This window comes from Pelophylax lessonae (assembly GCF_965119305.1).
Source record: "Pelophylax lessonae genome assembly, chromosome: 2".
In the NCBI taxonomy this organism is placed as follows: Eukaryota; Metazoa; Chordata; class Amphibia; order Anura; family Ranidae; genus Pelophylax; species Pelophylax lessonae.
The window spans coordinates 292,736,689-292,742,688 of record NC_138769.1 but is presented as its reverse complement, the minus strand read 5'-3'; the positions used below and the strand labels follow the sequence as shown (position 1 = coordinate 292,742,688).

At 47.8% G+C, this 6,000-nt stretch overlaps 1 protein-coding gene across 1 annotated transcript in view; it reads left to right on the top strand.

The window, feature by feature from the left end:
* Positions 1 to 3,565: 3,565 nt before the first annotated feature.
* Positions 3,566 to 6,000, top strand: part of TFEB (transcription factor EB) — a 132,992-nt gene continuing 130,557 nt past the window's right edge. Inside the window, exon 1 of the mRNA XM_082247623.1 lies at positions 3,566 to 3,727. The gene's annotated coding sequence lies outside the window, so the exon portion shown is untranslated. The remainder of the gene's footprint in view (positions 3,728 to 6,000) is intronic.

Genomic DNA, 6,000 nt, shown 5'->3' with positions numbered 1-6,000 from the left:
GACCCAAACCCTATTGAGCATCTGTGGGGAATCCTCAAAAGGAAGGTGGAGAAGTGCAAGGTCTCTAACATCCACCATTTCCGTGATGTTGTCTGGAGGAGTGAAAGAGGACTCCAGTGGCAACCTGTGAAGTTCTGGTGAACTCCATGTCATCCAAAATATTGACACTTTGGGCCCAATTTGGACCTTTTCACTTAGGGGTGTACTCATTTTTGTTGCCAGCGGTTTAGACATTAATGGCTGTGTTGAGTTATTTTGAGGGGACAGCAAATTTACACTGTTATAAAAGCTGTACACTCACTACTTTACATTGTAGCAAAGTGTCATTTCTTCAGTGTTGTCACATGAAAAGATAGAATAAAATATTTAATAAATGTGAGGGATGTACTCACTTTTGTGAGATACTGTATATACGTATATAGCACTTTTGCACGGAAGCACTTGAATTCAAGGAATACCAAGGAATCTTCACTGGCTACATGCTTGTCACCTTATTAAAATTTTAAGCACGCAAGCACTTTTGTACTTTCTTCATTCATTTGAGGAATTTTCACTGGTTAATTGCTTGTTTTATTATGCTTGGCAGGGCCGGTGCTATCACTAGGCAAACTAGGCGGCCGCCTAGGGCGCACTGCCACCTAGGGCGCAGCCATGGCCAGTGCCACATTCCTCTCCTGCCACCTCCTCATCCCCAATGGATGTCACCTCTAGAGAGGGGGGCACTTTGTACATGAAGGGGTGTGCAGGGTTAAAGGGGGGCAGTGTGTATATGAAGAGGGTGTAGGGTTAAAGGGGGGAAGTGTGTAAAGGAAGGGGGTGTAGGGTTAAGGAGGGGCAGTGTGTATAGGAAGGGGGTGTAGGGTGAAAGAGGGGCAGTGTGCGCAGGAAGGGGGTGTAGCATTAAAAAAGGGCAGTGTGTACAGGAAGGGGGAGGGGCAGTGTGTACAAGAAGGGGTGTGAAGGGTTAAAGGGGGGCACTTTGCTTATGAAGGGATGTGTAGGGTTAAAGGGGGGCAGTTTGTATATGAAGGGGAGTGTAGGGTTAAAGGGGGCAATGTGTATATGAAGGGGGGTGTAGGGTTAAAGGGGGCAGTGTGTATATAAAGGGGGGTGTAGGGTCAAAGGGGGCAAGTGTGTATATATGAAGGGGAGTGTAGAATTAAAGAGAGGCAGTGTGAATATGAAGGGGGTGTAGGGTTAAAGAGAGGCAGTGTGTATATGAAGGGGGGTGTAGGGTTAAAGGGGGCGGTGTGTGCAGGAAGAGGGGGCAGTGTGTACAGGAGGGGGAGAGTGGGATTAAAGGGGGGGGCATTATGTACAGAAAGGGGGGGCAATGTGTACAGTTTTTTTATTTATTTTTTTGGGGCAAGGGTTTTTACCATATTTATTCAAGCACTTAGCACTTTATTCTTTGGCACATTTGGTGGATTTTGTAAACATTATAATAAGGTTTGATCAATTAATTTGGGTTTGCGCTGTGGGTTTAAATATCATACATAATCCTGGTAAACCACTTGCAAGCCACAACGTATATATATACTTATTGTGGACGGCAAATGATTAAGGTGGAAATGATGGGAGGGATCCGTTCCCTTCTGTGTTGATTCTGGCCTGGCTCACCAGGCTTGTCCGCGGTTAAAGGCAGGACTCTCCCTAAGTTCTAATGCCTTTCTGATGTGAATAGAGCTTGTAGGTGCGGAGCAGCGTGGTGCGGTGGCAATAACACACATAGTCAAAGTGCGATGAAGAACTTGTATTGAAATAATGCAGAGACAGTTCACAATTAACCCAGTGGGAAGGCAGCCCAGCTGGGAACACTCACAGTTCTATCAGCGTGTAGAGAGCAGGTTCCAGCTGAATTGACAGAGCCTGGTAAGAGGGGCCTGGCTGTCTGGTGCCCAAGCAAGATGTCCAGAGAATTTGCAAACCCTATGCTTTCCCTGTCACTAGTTCTATCCCTAGCTGGTGAGTTACCTGTACCTACCCTATCCACTTGCAAATTGTGTGCCAAATTGGGAACCAGGGCCTTTAAAAGGCTCTGCCTGACCCAAGATGGCTGCTGGAGACACATGGGGTGGCAGCATGAAATGGGATAGTTTCCCCAGTGACCCGGGAAACCATGGAGGAACCATCTTTCTCTTGCGTTCCTCTACAACTGTAGTGCTGCTGCATAAGAGCGCCACCTACAGTGGAGAAAGCAGACTGCACCTGCCTACACTTTGCATTTGTCGGACCAGGGGCCAGGCTGAGAAAGGCCTGCAGTGCTTGTACCCCTGGAGTGGCAGTCTAGGGATGCCAGAAAAATTCACAGTGGGGCGATTCACTTTGTGTTTAGTATGGCACTTTGGTCACAGCATCTATTGCATGTTCTTTATCACACCTGTCTCCTGGGCTGGACCTTTTGGCTGGGCCTGGAGGAATACCGGCCAGAAGGCCAGCCATTGTATAGCACCAAAGCACTTATCCTTTATCCCCATCCCCTTTTTTATGTTTTGCACTCTTGCACAGCACATGTCACTTTACTCACTCCTGAATTCTTATTAGTAGGGTCTAGGTGGCACGTGGCGCTATGGTCAGGTTCTCCCCCTCCCATGGGGTCTCCCTTTGAGAGAGCCCAACCTAACACTTAGGTGGACCTTGCTTTGGCAGGTTACCTTAAGAATAGGGTCTGCCTGGTTTTAGCTAGGTAGACCCTGGGTACCCCAATCCCCGTCAGTAGTCTTGCACCCTGTGGGATCTGGGGTAGGGTCCTTTCTCCTTGTTGGAGGACCAGGTGTATACCCTGCACACTTTTTTAATGTCCGGAGTTTCCGTACTGGTTTTTGTGTGTTTTTTGAGTTTGCGTACTGTACTGTGGAGCTTAAAAAAAAAAAACACTTAGGTCTGGTTTACATATGTGCGACTGTGGGTTCATGCCTGGTGTCCGGTGCGTTCATTCAAATTGGATATAGTTAAAACCGAATCCAATTCGCACATATGTGAACCCAGCCTGAAAGTGTCAGGAAAGCTGGAGTTCTGCTTTAAGTGGGCCAATAAAAGGTTTCATTTGTATTCCACACTTTCATTTTGCATTAATCAGTTTCTAACACCGTCTAATATTACTATTTCAACTACTTTCGTACACAAAATCCATGCCACGCTATGCGTACTTTGTGTTATGTTTGATTTGTGGTCACTGTGCCTTTAAAGCTGAGAGGACGAGGAAGAGACTAGGAAACAAACGAGTCCAGTCATCCTCACGGGGAGAGACCAGCTCTCAGCGCTGTCTAATGTAATGACACGCATTCTCCACTAGAGGGGGTTCACACTGATTTATATACTGAATTCGAGCAGCTGTAAACTGCGCAGACGCGTCTTCTTACATAGAGAAACGGCGAGCTTTTCTTTTTATTTGTCCCTAAGTAATTCTATGATCAGTATTTGTGCCCACACGTATACACAAACAACATAAAAATAGGCCCCATTAAACCAACGTTGCCCTTAACAAATATGGCGCACTCGTATATTCTCCCATGAGCATCTTCGACGGGGAACTCCATCTCCCGGTCTCCTGTAAGGCTCGAGGGCTCCCCCTGGTGACTGAATTGCAGTCCGCTGTGACAGGAGCCGATGACAGCAGTTGACGTGCGGGCTGCGTAGCGGGCTTTGGAGTTTACAGAGGCAACATTTACTGGGTGCGCCTGCCAATCTTCACCGACATCAACAGAAGGGACACGTGCCAGCCGAGGTGAGACACTTTGGGTGACCTTCAGGAGGGCACGGGAGCTGGGCACCCCGGGGCAGAAGAGGGGGCAACGACGACACCCACAGAGTACCGGGGAGTGCCTGAGTGGGCGGAGCTCCGGAGACACCTGTCAGTGGTCGGACACATCCGGCCAGCGGGAGGTTATTGAGGTCACCTGACTTGTGGTGACAGGAGGACTGGAGTCCCATCTCATGGAGGGGACTGCTGTGTCCAGCACTGAGGAGCAATCTGAGCCCACTCTTCTCTGCAGTGCCCCACTACTATACATCCTGCATGGGTGGCATCTCCAATACTGAGTGCCAGCATTAGAATACATTGTATTTATGGATATAGTGCCACCTAGTTATGTCCCTGCCCTCAAAGAGATCACAACATTATATCTGTACACTCTCCTTTGGATCTACCTACAACTTGCTTGATTGGATACAGATTTATTGGATAGTGTTGGTAGGGGCTCATATTACATAAATCTAAAGTTGATCATTCAGAGATTGTAACATGTACAGTGCCACCCAAACAAGCCATACACTATACCAGTGATGGCAAACCTTGGCACCCCAGATGTTTTGGAACTACATTTCCCATAATGCTCCATGGTGCTGATGTAACTGCACTGCAGAGTGCACGAGCATCATGGGAAATGGAGTTCCAAAACATCTGGGGTGCCAAGGTTCACCATCACTGCACTATACATCCTTGGCACCCCAGATGTTCTGGAACTATATTTCCCATGATGCTACGTGATGCTGATGTAACTACATTGCAGAGTGCAGGAACATCATGGGAAATGGAGTTCCAAAACATCTGGGGTGCCAATGTTCGCCATCACTGCACTATACATCCTTGGCACCCCAGATGTTTTGGAACTACATTTCCCATAATGCTCCATGGTGCTGATGTAACTGCACTGCAGAGTGCTCGAGCATCATGGGAAATGGAGTTCCAAAACATCTGGGGTGCCAAGGTTCGCCATCACTGCACTATACATCCTTGGCACCCCAGATGTTCTGGAACTATATTTCCCACGATGCTACATGGTGCTGATGTAACTACACTGCGTCATGGGAAATGGAGTTCCAAAACTTCTGGGGTGCCAAGGTTCGCCATCACTGCACTATACATCCTTGGCACCCCAGATGTTCTGGAACTATATTTCCCATGATACTACGTGATGCTGATGTAACTACACTGCAGAGTGCAGGAACATCATGGGAAATGGAGTTCCAAAACGTCTGGGGTGCCAAGGTTCACCATCACTGCACTATACATCCTTGGCACCCCAGATGTTCTGGAACTATATTTCCCATGATGCTACGTGATGCTGATGTAACTACACTGCAGAGTGCAGGAACATCATGGGAAATGGAGTTCCAAAACGTCTGGGGTGCCAAGGTTCACCATCACTGCACTATACATCCTTGGCACCCCAGATGTTCTGGAACTCCATTTCCCATGATGCTACGTAATACTGATGTAACTACACTGCAGACTGCACAAGCATAATGGGAAATGGAGTTCCATAATGTCTGGGGTGCCAAGGTTCGCCATCACTGCACTATACATCCTTGACACCCCAGATGTTTTGGAACTCCATTTCCCATGATGCTACGTGATGCTGATGTAACTACACTGCAGAGTGCAGGAATATCATGGGAAATGGAGTTCCAAAACGTCTGGGGTGCCAAGGTTCACCATCACTGCACTATACCTTCACCTTTTAGATTTACTAAAACCAGGTAATAGGAGGATAAACCTTAAAACGGAGCTCCACTTAAAAGGGGAAGCTCCACTTGTTTGCACCCTCCGCTGCCACATTTGGCACTTTTCGGGGGTGAGGGGGGAGCAGGTACTTGGTTTTGACATGTACCCGCTCCCTCTTCTGGGTAAGATCCTCACGGCAATCTTGGAGTATTTCCGGCCCCTTCCCCCCCCCCCCCCGCTGCCTTCTGGGACACACACAGGTCCCAGAAGACTGCGGGACCATTCAGTACACGTAGTAGGACTCGCACATGCACTCTAGAAACTGGCTTGAGAATTAGAGTGGGATTTTTTTTATTATTGGAGTAGATAGGGGAGGGTTAGAAGAACCCCTGTCAGTTTTTTTTTGCTGTCCATGTACTCATTAAGTTGATTTCCTCTCACTTCCTGTTCTGGAGACACTACAAGTAGTGAGGGGAATTTTCTCCAATGTGATCATAAACCACACACCTAACAGTTGTCTCCTGTGGGAGGTTTCCCCTCTGTTACTGATCTGG